The sequence below is a fragment of the Oncorhynchus kisutch genome, linkage group LG11 (assembly GCF_002021735.2).
Source record: "Oncorhynchus kisutch isolate 150728-3 linkage group LG11, Okis_V2, whole genome shotgun sequence".
Taxonomy (NCBI): domain Eukaryota; kingdom Metazoa; phylum Chordata; class Actinopteri; order Salmoniformes; family Salmonidae; genus Oncorhynchus; species Oncorhynchus kisutch.
In genome coordinates, this window is record NC_034184.2 from 72,646,362 (window position 1) to 72,666,046 (window position 19,685).

Here is a 19,685-nt window from a genome sequence, read left to right on the forward strand (position 1 = left end):
CAGCTTTCCAATCTTTAGCAATCTCGGACGATACAAAAGAGAGGTTGAACAGACTAGTATTAGGGGTTGCAACAATGGCGGCGGATAATTTTAGAAAGAGAGGGTCCAGATTGTCTAGCCCAGCTGATTTGTACGGGTCCAGGTTTTGCAGCTCTTTCAGAACATCTGCTATCTGGTTTGGGTGAAGGAGAAGCTGGGGAGGCTTGGGCAAGTAGCTGTCGGGGGTGCGGAGCTGATGGCAAGGGTTGGGGTAGCCAGGAGGAAAGCATGGCCAGCCGTAGAGAAATGCTTCTTGAAATTCTCAATTATCGTGGATTTATCGGTGGTAACAGTGTTTCCTAGCCTCAGAGCAGTGGGCAGCTGGGAGGAGGTGCTCTTATTCATGGACTTTACAGAATATTCCTTTGATCATGGTGAAGTTATTAATTACACTTTGGATGGTGTATCAATACACCTAGTCACTACAAAGATACAGACGTCCTTCCTAACTCAGTTGCCGAAGAGGAAGGAAACCGCTCAGGGATTTCACCATGATGCCAATGGGGACTTTTAAACAGTTACAGAGTTTAATGGCTGTGATGATAGGAGAAAACTGAAGATGGATCAACAACGTTGTAGGTACTCCACAAAACTAACGTAACAGAGTGAAAAGAAGCCTGCATAGAATAAAAAAATATTCCAAATCATGCATCCTGTTTGCAACAAGGCACTAAAGTAATATTGGCAAAAATGTGCCAAAGCAATTCACTTTTTGTCCTGAAGTGTTACGTATGTTTGGTGCAAATCCAATACAACACATTGCTGAGTACCACTCTCCATATTTTCAATCATAGTGATGACTGCATCATGTTATGGGTATTCTTGTAATAGTTAAGGACTGGGGAGTTTTTCAGGATAAAAAAGAAAGGGAATGGAGCTAAGCACAGGCAGAATTCTAGAAGAAAACCTAGCTCGGTCTGCTTTCTACCAGACACTGGGAGATTAATTCACCTTCCTGCAGGACAATAACTTAAAACACAAGGCCAAATCTACACTGGAGTTGCTTACCAAGTAGACAGTGAATCTTCCTGACTGGCCGAGTTACAGTTTTGACTTAAATGTACTTGAAAATCTATGGCAAGACCTGAAATGGTTGTCTAGCAATGATCAACAACCATTTTGACAGAATACAAAAGAATAATGGTCAAATGTTGCACAATCCAGGTGTGGAAAGCTCTTAGGGACTTACACAGAAAGACTCACAGCTGTAATCGCTGCCAAAGGTGCTTTTACAAAGTATTGACTCGGGGGTGTGAATACTTATGTAAATTAGATATTTCTGTATTTCTTTTAAAATAAATTTGCAAAAATGTCTAAAACCATGTTTTCACTTTGTCATTATTTGATATAGTTTGTAACGGTAGCTAACACTGTTCCATACAGATTTTGTGTACCGCGGCATTCAAACGAGGCTGCGATGAAAACTAATGGGACTGTAGCAACTGTGTTGGCATCAAAATCTAGGGCGTTGATTGACATGGTAATGGACCAATAGAAAAGTTGAAAATACTGACCCCTCTGACGCTGTACGATACATGGTGACATATCACAATGTATCGTATACGTCACGCATTATGCAACACATTGTGTGCCGTACAGCGTCTTTCCACCAGGGGTAGCGCCTCTCTTGCAGATTAAAAACAAGTGAAAGGGACAGGGAAAGGGGGATATCTCGTCAATTGTACAACTGAATGTATTCTTTGTTCGCGTAATCACTGCAAGCCATCATGACTCGCAACAGCCGCAGTTTACTTGTGAAGTTCACTTTAGCCCCGACCTAAAAACCCTATTCAAATTCCACACAAACCTTCAAATGTAGTATTATTTAATTATTTATTGAATCTTTTTCGGTATATAATGACACGTTATATGAACTCTTTATAGTGTTTTATAAAAAGTTTAGAGATGATAAGTTTCCCAACACGACATATCTCCCCCTTTCACTATTACTCAGTAGCCTTCGCTTCCCCCTCACAAGTTTTAAAAAGACCAGGCGGAGCTCCATTGCATTCTTCAATCATGCAGAGACAGGTAGCATGAAGGTCATGTCATTGATTTCTCTGGAAAACAGAAAAATTGTGCTTTACAAATCTTTTCATATTACACTTGACCTGGAAGTATACATTTTTGTGGCTGCTAAAATACGGTCACGTGTATGAAACACTGTCATGTACGGAAGTTTGTTAGTTATCGTTAGATGGATGAGAGAAAAAAATCGATACTGAACAAAAAATATAAACGCAACATGTGAAGTGTTGGTCCCATGTTTCATGAGCTGAAATAAAAGAGTAAATCAGCTTTTAGTTATTTTGCACTGTGTTTGTGGGACTATCGTCAAAATGTTCTTAAATGTTTTGGTGCCTCTAGGGCAATTCAGAAAGCTGATTGAGGACCTTATTGCTGATGGATGTGTTAGTTTTTTATCAGCGTGTTTTTCTTTCTTTCTGCTTGTATTTTGTATTTATATTTTTACGTGTGTATTTCTGTAATGTTTCTGTATTTCATCTGTAAAAAAGACCTTCGTCTCAGTATGACTCCCTGATAAAATAAAGGATAAAAAAAATATAGTTTTGAATGACATGATGCATAAGACCAGAGACCTGCTGCTTAACTTTCTCCCAGACAACTTCCCCCTTAATCACTTTATCCTGGCGCCAGGTCTGGGCTTGTATCGTTTTTTTATCAGTCTAACCATCATCCGCTCAGCCTTCAGGAGGACTAATGACCCGTAACAGGCAAGGAAAATATATTTCACCCCTAGCTTTATATTGTAACCTCAACTCACCTGTCATTTAATGATGTTCAGGTTGTAAAGCTGGTTGTAATGGTGTCATTTCAACCAGTTTTGCCCGCTGAGAAGCTGTATGGAAGAAAGACATCTCTCTGTAGACAATTATCGGGTTATACACTGAACAAAAATATAAACACAACATGTAAAGTGTTGGTCCCATGTTTCATGAGCTGAAATAAAAGATCCCAGAAATATTCCATGTGTATGGCATATCGAGAAGCTAATTAAACAGCATGATCATTACACAGGTGCCCCTTCTGCTGGGGACAATAAAAGTCCACTCTAAAATGTGCAGTTTTGTCACACAACACAACTCCACAGATGTCTCAAGTTTTGAGGAAGCGTGCAATTGGCATTCTGACTGCAGGAATGTCTACCAGAGCTGTTGCCAGAGAATTGAATGTTAATTTTTCTACCATAAGCCGCCTCCAACGTTGTTTTAGAGAATTTGGCAGTACGTTCAGCTGGCCTCACAACTGCAAACCACGTGTATTTAATAATAATATATATATATTATATTTTTTTTTTTACAAGGCAAGTCAGTAAAGAACAAATTCTTTTTTACAATGACGGCCTAGGAACAGTCGGTTAACTGCCTTGTTCAGGGGCAGAATGACTTTAACTTTAATCATGCACACATGTCCCCTATTCCCACTGATTAGTATTTGTATATATGTGCCCTTTGGTTTCCATGGTCTTGTCAATTATTGTTACAATGTCCGTTGGTGCGTGTGAGTACTGTAACGGCGTTCTTCGTTTGTTGAAAGAGAGTCGGACCGAAATGCTGGTTGTAATGGCTGCATTTCGGTCCGACTCTCTTTTTAATGAAGAAAGTGACGGTACATGAAATAACGAATAAATACAAAAACAACAAACAGAACGTGAAACTTATTACAGCCTATCTGGTGAACACTACACAGAGACAGGAACAATCACCCACGAAATACAAAGTGAAACTCAGGCTACCTAAATACGGTTCCCAATCAGAGACAACAAGAAACACCTGACTGATCGAGAACCGCCTCAGGCAGCCCAAACCTAACTAGACACACCCCTAATCAGCCGCGATCCCAAATACAACAAACCCCAATACGAAATACAACACGTAAACACCTGTCACACCCTGGCCTGACCAAATATATAACGAAAACACAAAACACTAAGACCAAGGCGTGACAGACCCCCCCCCCCCCCCCCCCAAGGTGCGGACTCCCGGACACACCTCAAAACCAAAGGGAGGGTCCGGGTGGGCGTCTGTCATTGGTGGCGGCTCCGGCTCGGGACGTGGACCCCGCTTCATTAATGTCGTCGTTCCTCCCCTTCGCGTCCTGGGATAATCCACCCTCGCCGCCGACCATGGCCTAATAGTCCTCACCCAGAACCCCACAGAACTAAGGAGGAGCTCGTGACTGAGGGGCATCTCGGGACTGAGGGGCAGCTCGGGACTGAGGGGCAGCTCGGGACTGAGGGGCAGCTCGGGACTGAGGCAGCTCGGGACTGAGGGGCAGTTCGGGACTGAGGGGCAGCCCGGAACAGAGGGGAAGCCCAGTACTGAGAGGAAGCCCAGTACTGAGAGGAAGCCTAGTACTGAGAGGAAGCCTAGTACTGAGATGAAGCTCAGGTAGGTAGTAGGCTCCGGAAGATCCTGGCTGGCTGGCGGATCTGGAAGATTCAAGTTGACTAGCAGATCTGGAAGATTCTGGTTGACTAGCAGATCTGGAAGATTCTGGTTGACTGGCGGATCTAGCTGCTCTATGCAGACTGACAGCTCTGACTGCTCCATGCAGGCTGACAGCTCCTTGCAGACTGGCAGCTCCTTGCAGACTGGCAGCTCCTTGCAGACTGGCAGCTCCTTGCAGACTGACAGCTCCTTGCAGACTGACAGCTCCTTGCAGACTGACAGCTCTGGCTGCCTCATGCAGACTGACAGCTCCTTACAGACTGGCAGCTCCTTGCAGACTGACAGCTCTGGCTGCCTCATGCAGACTGACAGCTCCTTACAGACTGGCAGCTCCTTGCAGACTGGCAGCTCCTTGCAGACTGGCAGCTCCTTGCAGACTGGCAGCTCCTTGCAGACTGACAGCTCCTTGCAGACTGACAGCTCTGGCTGCTTCATGCAGACTGACAGCTCCTTACAGACTGGCAGCTCCTTGCAGACTGGCAGCTCCTTGCAGACTGGCAGCTCCTTGCAGACTGGCAGCTCTTTGCAGACTGACAGCTCAGGCTGCTTCAAACAGGCAGGAGGCTCTGGCAGCGCTGTAGAGAAGGAAGGCTCTGATAGCGCTGAACAGGCGGGAGACTCCGACAGCGCAGGAGAGGAGGAAAACGCTAGTTGCGCTGAACAGGCGGGAGACTCCGACAGCGCAGGAGGGAAGGAAGGCTCTGGCTGTGCTGAACAGGCGGGAGACTCCGACAGAGCAGGAGAGGCGAGGCGCACTGTAGGCCTGATGCGTGGTGCGGGCACTGGTGATACTGGAGCGAGGACACGCACAGGAAGCCTGGTGCGGGGAGCTGCTACCGGAGGACTGGTGTGTGGAGGTGGCTCTGGATAGACCGGACCATGCAGGCGCACTGGAGCTCTTGAGCACCGAGCCTGCCCAAGCTTACCTGGCTCAATGCCCACTCTAGCCCGGCAAATACGAAGGGCTGGTATGAACCGTACCGGGCTATGCACCCGCACTGGAGACACCGTGCGCTCCATAGCATAACACGGTGTCTGCCCGGTCTCTCTAGCCCACCGGAAAGCACAGGGAGTTTGCGCAGGTCTCCTACCTGGCATAGCCATACTCCCTGTAAGCCCCCCCCCAATAATTTTTTGGGGTTGTTTCTCGGGCTTCCTTGCCAACCGTGTTCCCTCGTATCGCCGGCTCCTATCTCCTGCTGCCTCTGCTTCCTCCTTGGGGCGGCGATATTCACCAGGCTGAGCCCAGGGTCCTCTTCCGTCTAATATCATCTCCCAAGACCAGAAGTCCTTATATCGCTGCTCCTCATGATTAACAGGGAGAGTTGGCTCAGGTCTGACTCCTGACTCTGCCACTCTCTCCCTGAGCCCCCCCCCCAATACATTTTTTGGGGTGACTTTCGGGTTTCGCTCTGCGCCGCCGTGTCTTTCTTTTCTCCAACTCCATTCGCCTATAGCCCTCTTCGCACTGCTCCAGCGAATCCCATGTGGGCTCCTGCACTCTCTCTGGGTCGGCCGCCCACCTGTCGATTTCCTCCCACGTCGTATACTCCATGCCATCCAATACGTCTTCCCCTTTCCATTCCTCCTTTCACTTTTCCTGCGGTCGCTGCCTGTAACCACGCTGCTCGGTCCGTATGTGGTGGGTGATTCTGTAACGGCGTTCTTCGTTTGTTGAAAGAGAGTCGGACCGAAATGCAGTGTGGTGGTTACTCATGTTTTTAATGAAGAAAGTGACGGTACATGAAATAACGAATAAATACAAAAACAACAAACGGAACGTGAAACTTATTACAGCCTATCTGGTGAACACTACACAGAGACAGGAACAATCACCCACGAAATACAAAGTGAAACTCAGGCTACCTAAATACGGTTCCCAATCAGAGACAACAAGAAACACCTGACTGATCGAGAACCGCCTTAGGCAGCCCAAACCTAACTAGACACACCCCTAATCAGCCGCGATCCCAAATACAACAAACCCCAATACGAAATACAACACGTAAACACCTGTCACACCCTGGCCTGACCAAATATATAACGAAAACACAAAACACTAAGACCAAGGCGTGACAAGTACCTGTGCTGCATGTTTTGGGCTTTTGTGCCCTTGTGGATTGCGTACATCAGGGGTGTCAAACTCAAATACCCAGTGGGCCAAAATGTAAAACCTGAACAAAGTCACGGGCCAACATTGAACAAATTAACCTTTTAATATGGACCCAAACAAGTTTTGCTTTAACATTGAATATGGAACAAGCATCGCTTATTACCATACAATATATAATTTAATAGTGTAGACATGCAAAATCGAATTTCAAATTAAAAAACACATCAATGGCATTCATTTATTAAATAAATAAAATGTAAATAAAAATTGTATGCCTCTTTTCTATTTGCAGCCTTCTGATTTAAATACCAAAATAAACTTTTTCCACTGGCTAATAATTTTACAAATAAAATGATAATAAATCAATCAACCATTCAAGCCCATGCCTTGTAGCAAGAAAAAGTGCATAAAGAAAACGTTAATTATTGCACACTGGTCTAATCTGATGTGCCCAAGCCAGATACCTGGCATCTCTTCTTGGATGCTAGTTCATCAATGTCTGGGCTCAAGCTCTGAGCTGAAGAAATCCTCAGTATCGAGCTTTATTTTTTTTTTTTTTATTTCACCTTTATTTAACCAGGTAGGCTAGTTGAGAACAAGTTCTCATTTGCAACTGCGACCTGGCCAAGATAAAGCATAGCAGTGTGAGCATACAACAAAGAGTTACACATGGAGTAAACAATTAACAAGTCAATAACACAGTAGAAAACGAAGGGGGGGTCTATATACAATGTGTGCAAAAGGCATGAGGTAGGCAAATAATTACAATTTTGCAGATTAACACTGGAGTGATAAAAGATCAGATGGTCATGTACAGGTAGAGATATTGGTGTGCAGAAGAGCAGAAAAGTAAATAAATAGAAACAGTACGGGGATGAGGTAGGTGAAAAGGGTGGGCTATTTACCAATAGACTATGTACAGCTGCAGCGATCGGTTAGCTGCTCAGATAGCTGATGTTTGAAGTTGGTGAGGGAGATAAAAGTCTCCAACTTCAGCGATTTTTGCAATTCGTTCCAGTCACAGGCAGCAGAGTACTGGAACGAAAGGCGGCCAAATGAGGTGTTGGCTTTAGGGATGATCAGTGAGATACACCTGCTGGAGCGCGTGCTACGGATGGGTGTTGCCATCGTGACCAGTGAGCTGAGATAAGGCGGAGCTTTACCTAGCATAGACTTGTAGATGACCTGGAGCCAGTGGGTCTGGCGACGAATATGTAGCGAGGGCCAGCCGACTAGAGCATACAAGTCGCAGTGGTGGGTAGTATAAGGTGCTTTAGTGACAAAACGGATGGCACTGTGATAGACTGCATCCAGTTTGCTGAGTAGAGTGTTGGAAGCCATTTTGTAGATGACATCGCCGAAGTCGAGGATCGGTAGGATAGTCAGTTTTACTAGGGTAAGCTTGGCGGCTTGAGTGAAGGAGGCTTTGTTGCGGAATAGAAAGCCGACTCTTGATTTGATTTTCGATTGGAGATGTTTGATATGAGTCTGGAAGGAGAGTTTGCGGTCTAGCCAGACACCTAGGTACTTATAGACGTCCACATATTCTAGGTCGGAACCATCCAGGGTGGTGATGCTAGTCGGGCATGCAGGTGCAGGCAGCGACCGGTTGAAAAGCATGCATTTGGTCTTACTAGCGTTTAAGAGCAGTTGGAGGCCACGGAAGGAGTGTTGTATGGCATTGAAGCTTGTTTGGAGGTTAGATAGCACAGTGTCCAGAGACGGGCCGAAAGTATATAGAATGGTGTCGTCTGCGTAGAGGTGGATCAGGGAATCGCCCGCAGCAAGAGCAACATCATTGATATACACAGAGAAAAGAGTCGGCCCGAGAATTGAACCCTGTGGCACCCCCATAGAGACTGCCAGAGGACCGGACAGCATGCCCTCCGATTTGACACACTGAACTCTGTCTGCAAAGTAATTGGTGAACCAGGCAAGGCAGTCATCCGAAAAACCGAGGCTACTGAGTCTGCCAATAAGAATATGGTGATTGACAGAGTCGAAAGCCTTGGCGAGGTCGATGAAGACGGCTGCACAGTACTGTCTTTTATCGATGGCGGTTATGATGTCGTTTAGTACCTTGAGTGTGGCTGAGGTGCACCCATGACCGGCTCGGAAACCAGATTGCACAGCGGAGAAGGTACGGTGGGATTCGAGATGGTCAGTGACCTGTTTGTTGACTTGGCTTTCGAAGACCTTAGATAGGCAGGGCAGGATGGATATAGGTCTGTAACAGTTTGGGTCCAGGGTGTCTCCCCCTTTGAAGAGGGGGATGACTGCGGCAGCTTTCCAATCCTTGGGGATCTCAGAGGAGATGAAAGAGAGGTTGAACAGGCTGGTAATAGGGGTTGCGACAATGGTGGCAGATAGTTTCAGAAATAGAGGGTCCAGATTGTCAAGCCCAGCTGATTTGTACGGGTCCAGGTTTTGCAGCTCTTTCAGAACATCTGCTATCTGGATTTGGGTAAAGGAGAACCTGGAGAGGCTTGGGCGAGGAGCTGCGGGGGGGGCGGAGCTGTTGGCCGAGGTTGAAGTAGCCAGGCGGAAGGCATGGCCAGCCGTTGAGAAATGCTTATTGAAGTTTTCGATAATCATGGATTTATCAGTGGTGACCGTGTTACCTAGCCTCAGTGCAGTGGGCAGCTGGGAGGAGGTGCTCTTGTTCTCCATGGACTTCACAGTGTCCCAGAACTTTTTGGAGTTGGAGCTACAGGATGCAAACTTCTGCCTGAAGAAGCTGGCCTTAGCTTTCCTGACTGACTGCGTGTATTGGTTCCGGACTTCCCTGAACAGTTGCATATCACGGGGACTATTCGATGCTATTGCAGTCCGCCACAGGATGTTTTTGTGCTGGTCGAGGGCAGTCAGGTCTGGGGTGAACCAAGGGCTGTATCTGTTCTTAGTTCTGCATTTTTTGAACGGAGCATGCTTATCTAAAATGGTGAGGAAGTTACTTTTAAAGAATGACCAGGCATCCTCAACTGACGGGATGAGGTCAATGTCCTTCCAGGATACCCGGGCCAGGTCGATTAGAAAGGCCTGCTCACAGAAGTGTTTTAGGGAGCGCTTGACAGTGATGAGGGGTGGTCGTTTGACTGCGGCTCCGTAGCGGATACAGGCAATGAGGCAGTGATCGCTGAGATCCTGGTTGAAGACAGCGGAGGTGTATTTGGAGGGCCAGTTGGTCAGGATGACGTCTATGAGGGTGCCCTTGTTTACAGAGTTAGGGTTGTACCTGGTGGGTTCCTTGATGATTTGTGTGAGATTGAGGGCATCTAGCTTAGATTGTAGGACTGGCGGGGTGTTAAGCATATCCCAGTTTAGGTCACCTAACAGAACAAACTCTGAAGCTAGATGGGGGGCGATCAATTCACAAATGGTGTCCAGGGCACAGCTGGGAGCTGAGGGGGGTCGGTAGCAGGCGGCAACCGTGAGAGACTTATTTCTGGAGAGAGTAATTTTCAAAATTAGTAGTTCGAACTGTTTGGGTATGGACCTGGAAAGTATGACATTACTTTGCAGGCCATCTCTGCAGTAAACTGCAACTCCTCCCCCTTTGGCAGTTCTATCTTGACGGAAGATGTTATAGTTGGGTATGGAAATCTCTGAATTTTTGGTGGCCTTCCTGAGCCAGGATTCAGACACAGCAAGGACATCAGGGTTAGCAGAGTGTGCTAAAGCAGTGAGTAAGACAAACTTAGGGAGGAGGCTTCTGATGTTGACATGCATGAAACCAAGGCTTTTTCGAACACAGAAGTCAACAAATGAGGGTGCCTGGGGACATGCAGGGCCTGGGTTTACCTCCACATCACCCGCGGAACAGAGAAGGAGTAGTATGAGGGTGCGGCTAAAGGCTATCAAAACTGGTCGCCTAGAGCGTTGGGGACAGAGAATAAGAGGAGCAGGTTTCTGGGCATGGTAGAATATATTCAGGGCATAATGCGCAGACAGGGGTATGGTGGGGTGCGGGTACAGCGGAGGTAAGCCCAGGCACTGGGTGATGATGAGAGAGGTTGTATCTCTGGACATGCTGGTAGTAATGGGTGAGGTCACCGCATGTGTGGGAGGTGGGACAAAGGAGTTATCAGGGGTATGAAGAGTGGAACTAGGGGCTCCATTGTGGACTAAAACAATGATAACTAACCTGAACAACAGTATACAAGGCATATTGACATTTGAGAGAGACATACAGCGAGGCATACAGTAATCACAGGTGTTGAATTGGGAAAGCTAGCTAAAACAGTAGGTGAGACAACAGCTAATCAGCTAGCACAACAACAGCAGGTAAAATGGCGTAGACTAGGCAACGGGGCCAACAGATAAAACAAACAAGCAGAATGGAGTACCGTGATTTATGGACAGTCCAGCGTGCATCAGCTATGTAGCCAAGAGATCAGTGTCCAGGGGGCAGCGGTGGATGGGGAAGGGAAGCTGGACTGGCGAGTGTTATCCAGGTTAAAAAAACGAACAATGACTAAATAGCTTGTAGCTAGTTAGCTGGTTAGCTTCTGGAGGTTCTTGAGTGTGTTCTAAAAATAAATAAAAAATAATAGCGATTCCGTATCACATTGGGTGAGGCAGGTTTCCGGAAGGTATAAACAAATTAAAAGTCAAAAGAGATAGAAAGTAAATATGGGTCCGGAGGGCGTTTGGGACGCAGGGATTCAGGCGGTTAGCAGGCCTGTGCTAACAAGCTAACAGTTTGTAGGCCCGGGCTAGACAAGGTAGCAGTTAGCGGACCGGAGCTGGACAAGCTAGCAGTTAGCAGGCCGAATTAGCAAGCAGGGAGATAGCGAGGGCTAGAGAGTTAGCCTTTGGGGGACGTCGCGATGGGGTGAGTCTGTTTATTCCTCTTCATGCGGTGACATCGATAGACCGGTCGTGGGCCCGGGTATTGTAGCTCAGGAGTATGCTACGGTGGTAGCGCAGGCCGGGCTAGCTTCAAGCTAAGTGGGTGGAAACGCTAGCCAGGGGTAATCGTCCAGGGTTGCGGTTTAGCTGGATAGCTAGTTGTGAAGATCCAGCGTATTTGGAAGCTTAGGTTTAGCAAAATGTTTTTAAAGGGATAGCTATGTAAAAAACGAAAAATATGTAAAAAAAAAAAACGAAAAATAAACAAAATATAAACAAAATATACAGGGACACGACACGACAGGACGACTTACTGCTACGCCATCTTGGACTCCAATGCGAAGATGTTCATCAGTCAGACGTCTCCTGGGAGTTGCTTTGGTCATCTTCATCGAGGAGAAAAGTTGCTCGCATAGATAAGTGCTGCCGAACATGGAGAGCATCTGAGCAGCTTGGGTGCGGAGCTGAGGCATTGTGTCAGGGATGAACCGTGGAAACTGTGCGGCGCCCACAGCATCATACTTTGACTTCAGCGTGTCGTTGCACTGGAGTTCAATTAGCTCCATTTGGATGTTGGTTGGTGCATTTTCCACATCAACTGCGAAGGGATTACTAAGCAGTTCAAACTTGCATTTCTGGGCATCGAAGTCGGCAAATCGCCGGCTAAACTCAGCGGCGAGAACACTGAGTTTTTCAGCAAACTGTGCGCATGGGAACACGGCGATAGAGATCTGCGCTTTTATGGATTGGCAGCAGGGAAAATGGCAAGGGTTTCCTTGCAGCATCTGATTCTCCCACAGGCACAGTTTAGTTTTGAAGGCCCTCACTGCAGCGTACATGTCTGTGATGATGCGCCCCCGCCCCTGAAGCTGCAGGTTCAGCGCATCGAGATGGCTCGAGATGTCACAGAGAAAGGCCAGCTCACACAGGAACTTTTGCTCCCGGAGCTCTGCTGTATCCTTCCCTTTGGTTTCCAGGAATTGACATATTTCCTCACGCAGCTCGAAACATCTGTTCAGTACTTTTCCTCTGCTTAGCCATCTCACCTCTGTGTGATACGGCACGTCTGCGTATTCCGAACCACACTCCTCCAGAAAAGATTTAAACTGGCGGTGATTTAGACCTTTGGCTCTTATAAAGTTAACTACCTGTGTTACTGTGGTCATAACATGTTCCATCTTTAGGGCTTTGGCACACAGTGCTTCCTGATGTATGATGCAGTGGTAAACAGTTAGCTCACCTGCACAGTTCTCTTCCCGCATCTTCTCCCGAACCATGCCCACCAGTCCACTCTTTTTACCGCACATCGCTGGCGCACCATCTGTCGTTAATCCGAAAACAGCAGAGCATTATGGGATTCGTAGTATTAGTGGTGAATGCGCTGTATAATACCGGCGGGCCAGCTCTAGTAGTAATTTGGTATTGTCTCGCGGGCCAAATATAATTACCCCGCGGGCCAAATTTGGCCCACGGGCCAGAGTTTGACAATACATGATTACGGGTCTCATCCCGTGTGATAATCATTGTGCACTAGTGTTATCTATTCGAGGTACTCCTCGCCCTTTTGTTTGGGTTTCAACCCTGTATTTTGTGTACGTGTTTGTTTGGTCTTTGTCCCCGTGCCCTTGCACGGAGTAATTGGGGGTATCATTTTTTAAAACTATTACGCATTCCTACGCCTGTCTCCCGACTCAACCATACCAACGTGACAGATTCGATCTAGCAACCTGTCGGTTTCTAGCCCAATGCTCAAACCACTAGGCTACCTGCCGCTCCGTGTATGGTGTGGTGTGGGAGAGCAGTTTGCTGATGTCAATGTTGTGAACAGAGTGCCCCATGGTGTCAGTGGGTTTATGGTATGGGCAGGCATAAGCTACAGACAATGAACACAAAAGCATTTTATGGATGGCAATTTGAATGTACAGAGATACCGTGACAAGATCCTGAGGGCCATTGTTATGCCATTCATCCGCCTCCATCACCTCATATTTCAGCATGATAATGTGCGGCCCCATGTTGCAAGGATCTGTTCACAATTCCTGGAAGCTGAAAATGTCCTAGGTCTTTCATTGCATGTATACACACAAGACATTTCACCCATTGAGCATGTTTTGGATGCTCTGGATTGACGTGTACAACAGCGTGTTCCAGTTCCCGCCAATATTCAGCAACTTTGCACAGCCATTGAAAAGGAGTGGGACAACATTCCACTGGCCAAAATCAACGGCCTGATCAACTCTAAGCGAAGGAGATGTGTCGTGCTGCATGATGCAAATGGTGGTCACACCATATGCTGACTGGTTTTCTGATCCACGCCCCTAGATTTTTTTTTAAATGTATCTGTGACCCACAGATGTACAGTGGGGCAAAAAAGTATTTAGTCAGCCACCAATTGTGCAAGTTCTCCCACTTAAAAAGATGAGAGGCCTGTAATTTTGATCATAGGTACACTTCAACTATGACAGACACAATGAGAAGAAAAAAATCCAGAAAATCACATTGTAGGTTTTTTAATGAATTTATTTGCAAATTATGGTGGAAAATAAGTATTTGGTCAATAGCAAAAGTTTATCTCAATACTTTGTCATTGCCAACAAAGGGTATATATAGAGGTCAAACGTTTTCTGTAAGTCTTCACAAGGTTTTCACACACTGTTGCTGGTATTTTGGCCCATTCCTCCATGCAGATCTCCTCTAGAGCAGTGATGTTTTGGGGCTGTTGCTGGGCAACACAGACTTTCAACTCCCTCCAAAGATGTTCTATGGGGTTGAGATCTGGAGACTGGCTAGGCCACTCCAGGACCTTGAAATGCTTCTTACGAAGCCACTCCTTCGTTGCCCGGGCGGTGTGTTTGGGATCATTGTCATGCTGAAAGACCCAGCCACGTTTCATCTTCAATGCCCTTGCTGATGGTAGGCTTTGTTACTTTGGTCCCAGCTCTCTGCAGGTCATTCACTAGGTCCCCCCGTGTGGTTCTGGGATTTTCTGTGATCATTTTGATCCCACGGGGTGAGATCTTGCGTGGAGCCCCAGATCGAGGGAGATTATCAGTGGTCTTGTATGTCTTCCATTTCCTAATAATTGCTCCCACAGTTGATTTCTTCAAACCAAGCTGCTTAGCTATTGCAGATTCAGTCTTCCCAGCCTGGTGCAGGTCTACAATTTTGTTTCTGGTGTCTTTTGACAGCTCTTTGGTCTTGCCCATAGTGGAGTTTGGAGTGTGACTGTTTGAGGTTGTGGACAGGTGTCTTTTATACTGATAACAAGTTCAAACAGGTGCCATTAATACAGGTAACGAGTGGAGGACAGAGGAGCCTCTTAAAGAAGAATTTACAGGTCTGTGAGAGCCAAAAACCTTGCTTGTTTGTAGGTGACCAAATACTTATTTTCCACCATAATTTGCAAATAAATTCATAAAAAATCCTACAATGTGATTTTCTGGGGAAAAAAATCTCATTTTGTCTGTCATAGTTGAAGTGTACCTCTGATGAAAATTACAGGCCTCTCTCATCTTTTTAAGTGGGAGAACTGCACAATTGGTGGCTGACGAAATACTTTTTTTGCCCCACTGTATATCTGTATTCCTAGTCGCGTGAAATCCATAGATTAGGGTCTAATGAATTGATTTCAATTGACTGATTTCCTTGTATAAACTGTAACTCAGCAATATCTTTGAAATTGTTGCATGTTGTGTTTATATTTTTGTTCAGTATATATTTGGATAAATGTATGAGTATTCTTGATATGTTCATTGCTGGCACTCAGCGGTACTGTAACGCGGCATAGTACCAGAACTCAGGACTTACAGATGAAAGATTGAGAGGAAGTGGAACACTCTCGCTCATTGTCAGAACAGCCTGAACAGACTGAATGGGCTGATGCAGCTCCCTGAAAAATAATAGAGGGAATGGGACAAGGAGAGAGAGTGAGAAATGGAAGCAGAGGGAGAGAATAGTCCTTAACATGGCTCGTTGAGGGGGTGACTATGATATCCAACAGGCCTGGGAACTTAGTATTTCTGAATCATTTGGCATCAAAACACTTTTTGGAAAGATTTACTATGCGATTGCAAAGCTTGAATTTGCTTGTTTTTAAGGAAATTGAACTTGGAGTACAGAACAAAAATAAAATTATGAGTTTGAGGAGAAGCAAATAGTTATATTTTAGATTTGTCCTTGGTGTTTTATCCCATACTGAGAAAAGCATTGCAAACACATAATAAATATGTTTCAATAATAATCCTTGGATTGGAAAGTAGCCTGAAGCTTTTCTTCAGTTCATTGAAAGCTAGCCTGGTGGCCACAGTGGCGCTGACTGTGGATGTGCATATTATTATCTCATTCTAATGAAGCTGTCATCTACAGTTAGAAAGGGAAAAACGACTTGCCTGAAGCGTCAATTAAGCACACAGTGGTATGAAGCATACAGTCTGTAGAGTTCAGAAGAGATTATGGAAGAGTGGTAGTACAAGATCATAGTATGCATAAAAGGTTAAGTGTGAATATTCATAAGGTAAATGGTCTTTGAAGTGTTGTTAGAAAGGGGAACATCTATTGCACTCTAAACATTCAATCTCTCTCACACGCATGCATGCACACAGTCACGCACAAACACACATACCTGTCTTCCTGTGATCTGTAGTGAGGGAGGGATGTTGCCCAGAGCAGGAGGCTGAATGAATAAGACATGGTGCAGGAGTAGAGGTGAGGATCAGAAGGGGAAGCGAGCACCCTAGGCTAACGCAGAGCCAGTGAAGGGAGCCCTGATGGAGAGGTGAGGAGGGAGAAGGTCCTCCTTCTCCCTCAGAAGGGGAAGCGAGCACCCTAGGCTAACGCAGAGCCAGTGAAGGGAGCCCTGATGGAGAGGTGAGGAGGGAGAAGGTCCTCCTTCTCCCTCAGAAGGGGAAGCGAGCACCCTAGGCTAACGCAGAGCCAGTGAAGGGAGCCCTGATGGAGAGGTGAGGAGGGAGAAGGAGGAGGACAAGATGGAGTACAGTAGAGCGTCAGAAAGCAAGACTAAAAATACCCTTGGTGGTATGAAAGAGGGATGGATAGATGGCAGGGGTCAGTGAAAGAGAGAAAGCCCTGAGAAAGACGACAGGGGATGTTTGGGTCTGTATAGCGAGAGAGGGGGAGTGGTGGATGTTGAAGGTGGAAATGATGGACTGTTGGAGTGGACAGTAATGCCATAAAGGCAGTGCATGGTCGGAAGGAGAAGATGAAGTGATCTCAGGTGACTGGAAGGGTGGACAACTGAAAAAATGCAGCATTGAGACGGAATAAAGATTGGACTATGAGGGAGGGAAAAAGACAAGCAGACAGATGGTTGAAAAATATGGGCAGCCAAGTGTTTGTTTAGGGTGAAATTAGGTGAGAACAGATCAAAACCAGGAGTAGAAGAGATGGAAAGATGATAGGAGGGAGAAGAGATTGAAAGGGGATAGGAGGAGACGAGATGGAAAGATGACAGGGGGGAGAAGAGATGGAAAGAGGATAGGAGGGAGAAGAGATTGAAAGAGGATAGGAGGAGAAGAGATGGAAAGATGACAGGGGGGAGAAGAGATGGAAAGAGGATAGGAGGAGAAGAGTTGGAAAGAGGATAGATAGGAGGAGAAGAGATGGAAAGAGGATAGGAGGAGAAGAGTTGGAAAGAGGATAGGAGGAGAAGAGTTGGAAAGAGGATAGGAGGAGAAGAGTTGGAAAGAGGATAGATAGGAGGAGAAGAGATGGAAAGAGGATAGCTTACCTTAGGTTTAGCTTTACATGGATGCAAAATAGGGAAAAGTAATAGCATACAAGAGGATTGGATTGGATTTATAGAATGCTTTCCTAGATGCTCTTAAGTGCTTTACATTGATATGATGGAAATGTGCTGATGCAAAGGATAGAAAAATGAAAAGTAGGTATGGTGTGAGGCAAAAGAGGTAGATATTCAGGACAGAGTCTGAATGGTAGACTGCCACACAGGAGGTGGAAGAGCAAAGACTGTATAGGACATGAGGACAGACCCAAACTGTCCTAGAGGGAATGAGTGATTACAGAAGAAGGACCAAACAGAGAAGACAGAGTGAGAGACAGGAGCGATGACAACTCCAGCGGAGGAGTGAGCAAGATGAGACTCCTGTCTATAAACCTGGGGAGGGGACAGGTCAGGTGTAGAGTACACAGCCAATCGCTGAACACAGAAGGTCACTTTTAACTGGAACAATGAACATCAAACGAATACATTCAAAATGCAAAGAGGATCATTTATAGGTGTGCTAAACAAGGTCAAAGGAATATATTAAAGTGCAGAGAGACGCAATTGAGCATGTAACGTCCTGATTGTTGTTCATTACTATTGCAAAATGATCCACAGTAATGCGGTAGTTTTCAATCTTTCATCTTGATACAAGGCTGTGAATAGTGCAGTGAAGGGAAGTGCTATCGATAGCATAGCGCTCAGCATTTGGCCGGTGAATTCTAAAATCCCAGAATTGTCACTCTTTCACACCAAATTTTTGAATGAATGTCATTATGGTGGTAATTTTGTCACTTCTTATGGACAATTAGTTATTCTAGCAGATAATGAATTCTCCCAATAACAATCTGTCCCCAATTAACACTCAACCAGAGCCATATTCTCAGCTCTCATAGCTATTGACTGAAACAACATTCAAAAATGGGCTTTTATCGTCCATGTCCGATAAAGGGCAAAGTCATTGTGAAGATGAGAACAACTTTTATCTCTCTATTGCAATGTTCTACTCTCTCTGGAGTGGGCCTTTGCGACTGCAGGCATCTTGGTATAGAATCTAGGAGCTAGGACAGACGTAGTCAATATAACTATTTGTTTAGTACTTTTGAAATGTACAGTGACAGAATTCAGAACATGGGCCGTTCTTACCGTGCTCTCCCTGTACACCAAGTTAGAACCGTAGGATAAATAAAGGGGGGTATATAAGCAGACAATGAAATCTCTTACAATATTCAATGATTACCTTTCTCTAAAACAGTTTATAGGCTACAGTAGAACAGTCAGAACAGTAGGTGAAATTAATAGGGGTAAATAGACCAAATTATCTGTGTGATTGTACATGGACTACTAACAGCTTACTACACAACATACACATAGTATTACTTTCTTAGTTACAATATACATATCTCCCTGGCAAATTACATCATTTATGAAGCCGCATACAATATATTTTTGGACTCACGTTGTTGTGCTCGGCTCACTTGAACACGAAGGTGGCTTGGCCGGTCCTCCAGGTTAACAGTTGTTTTGAGCGTGACATAAATCATACTTCATTGACAGCATGGCCAATGTTGGATGTTGGAAAATAACCCCTTAATCCCAGATTTGGGAACACACAGCCACTGTCCCTGATTCCTTCCAAGCCACTCGTTGAATTTGCGATTTCCAACTTGTTGTAAAATGTTTATGTCCAATGGCCGATGAGCACAGATACGTTTTATCTATAATTTCTCTTCATTTTTTCTTAAAAATGATTTGCCAGTAGACTGTCGACTTGATTCATGATGATGACTGCTAGCTAAGATTGTGAAAGAATGATGTTGACATGATCAGTCCAAGTCTCAGTCCATTTGACGTAATCTTATCTGTGGCCAATGACCTTGAGCCTTCTTGGATGGGCACTTCTATGGCAACAGCCGAAGGGCTAGAATTTCCAATGACTCCTCTTACACTTGGCAGTGACGTAAAGTTGGCAGTGACGTAAAGTGACAGAACACTGAGCCAATCACGGCACAAAGCTCCGTATTTTCTGCTGGCTTGTCCTACCACCACAGAAAGCACTGAGTTAGTCTGAAACACCTGCCTTTTGGAGCTGCCTTACTCAAGAAAACAATTATATACTGTATATTATTCATAAATTGTTTGCAAACTGATATGTGACACCTATTAATTCCAAAATAACATGCAAAACAGACAAGCCCAAATGCCCTGAATGACGGATCCCACTGGAAATCCCACTTCTAACATCAATGTAGAGAATCCCACTTCTGACATCAATGTAGTGAATCCCACTTCTGACATCAATGTAGAGAATCCCACTTCTAACATCAATGTAGAGAATCGCACTTCTGACATCAATGTAGAGAATCCCACTTCTGACATCAATGTAGAGAATCCCACTTCTGACATCAATGTAGAGAATCCCAGTTCTAACATCAATGTAGAGAATCCCACTTCTGACATCAATGTAGAG

At 45.5% G+C, this 19,685-nt stretch overlaps 1 protein-coding gene across 5 annotated transcripts in view; it reads left to right on the top strand.

Annotated features, from left to right (window-relative positions):
• The window catches only part of LOC109899295 (dipeptidyl aminopeptidase-like protein 6), a 351,844-nt gene that overhangs the window by 290,688 nt on the left and 41,471 nt on the right, over positions 1-19,685 (top strand). The window lies entirely within an intron of this gene.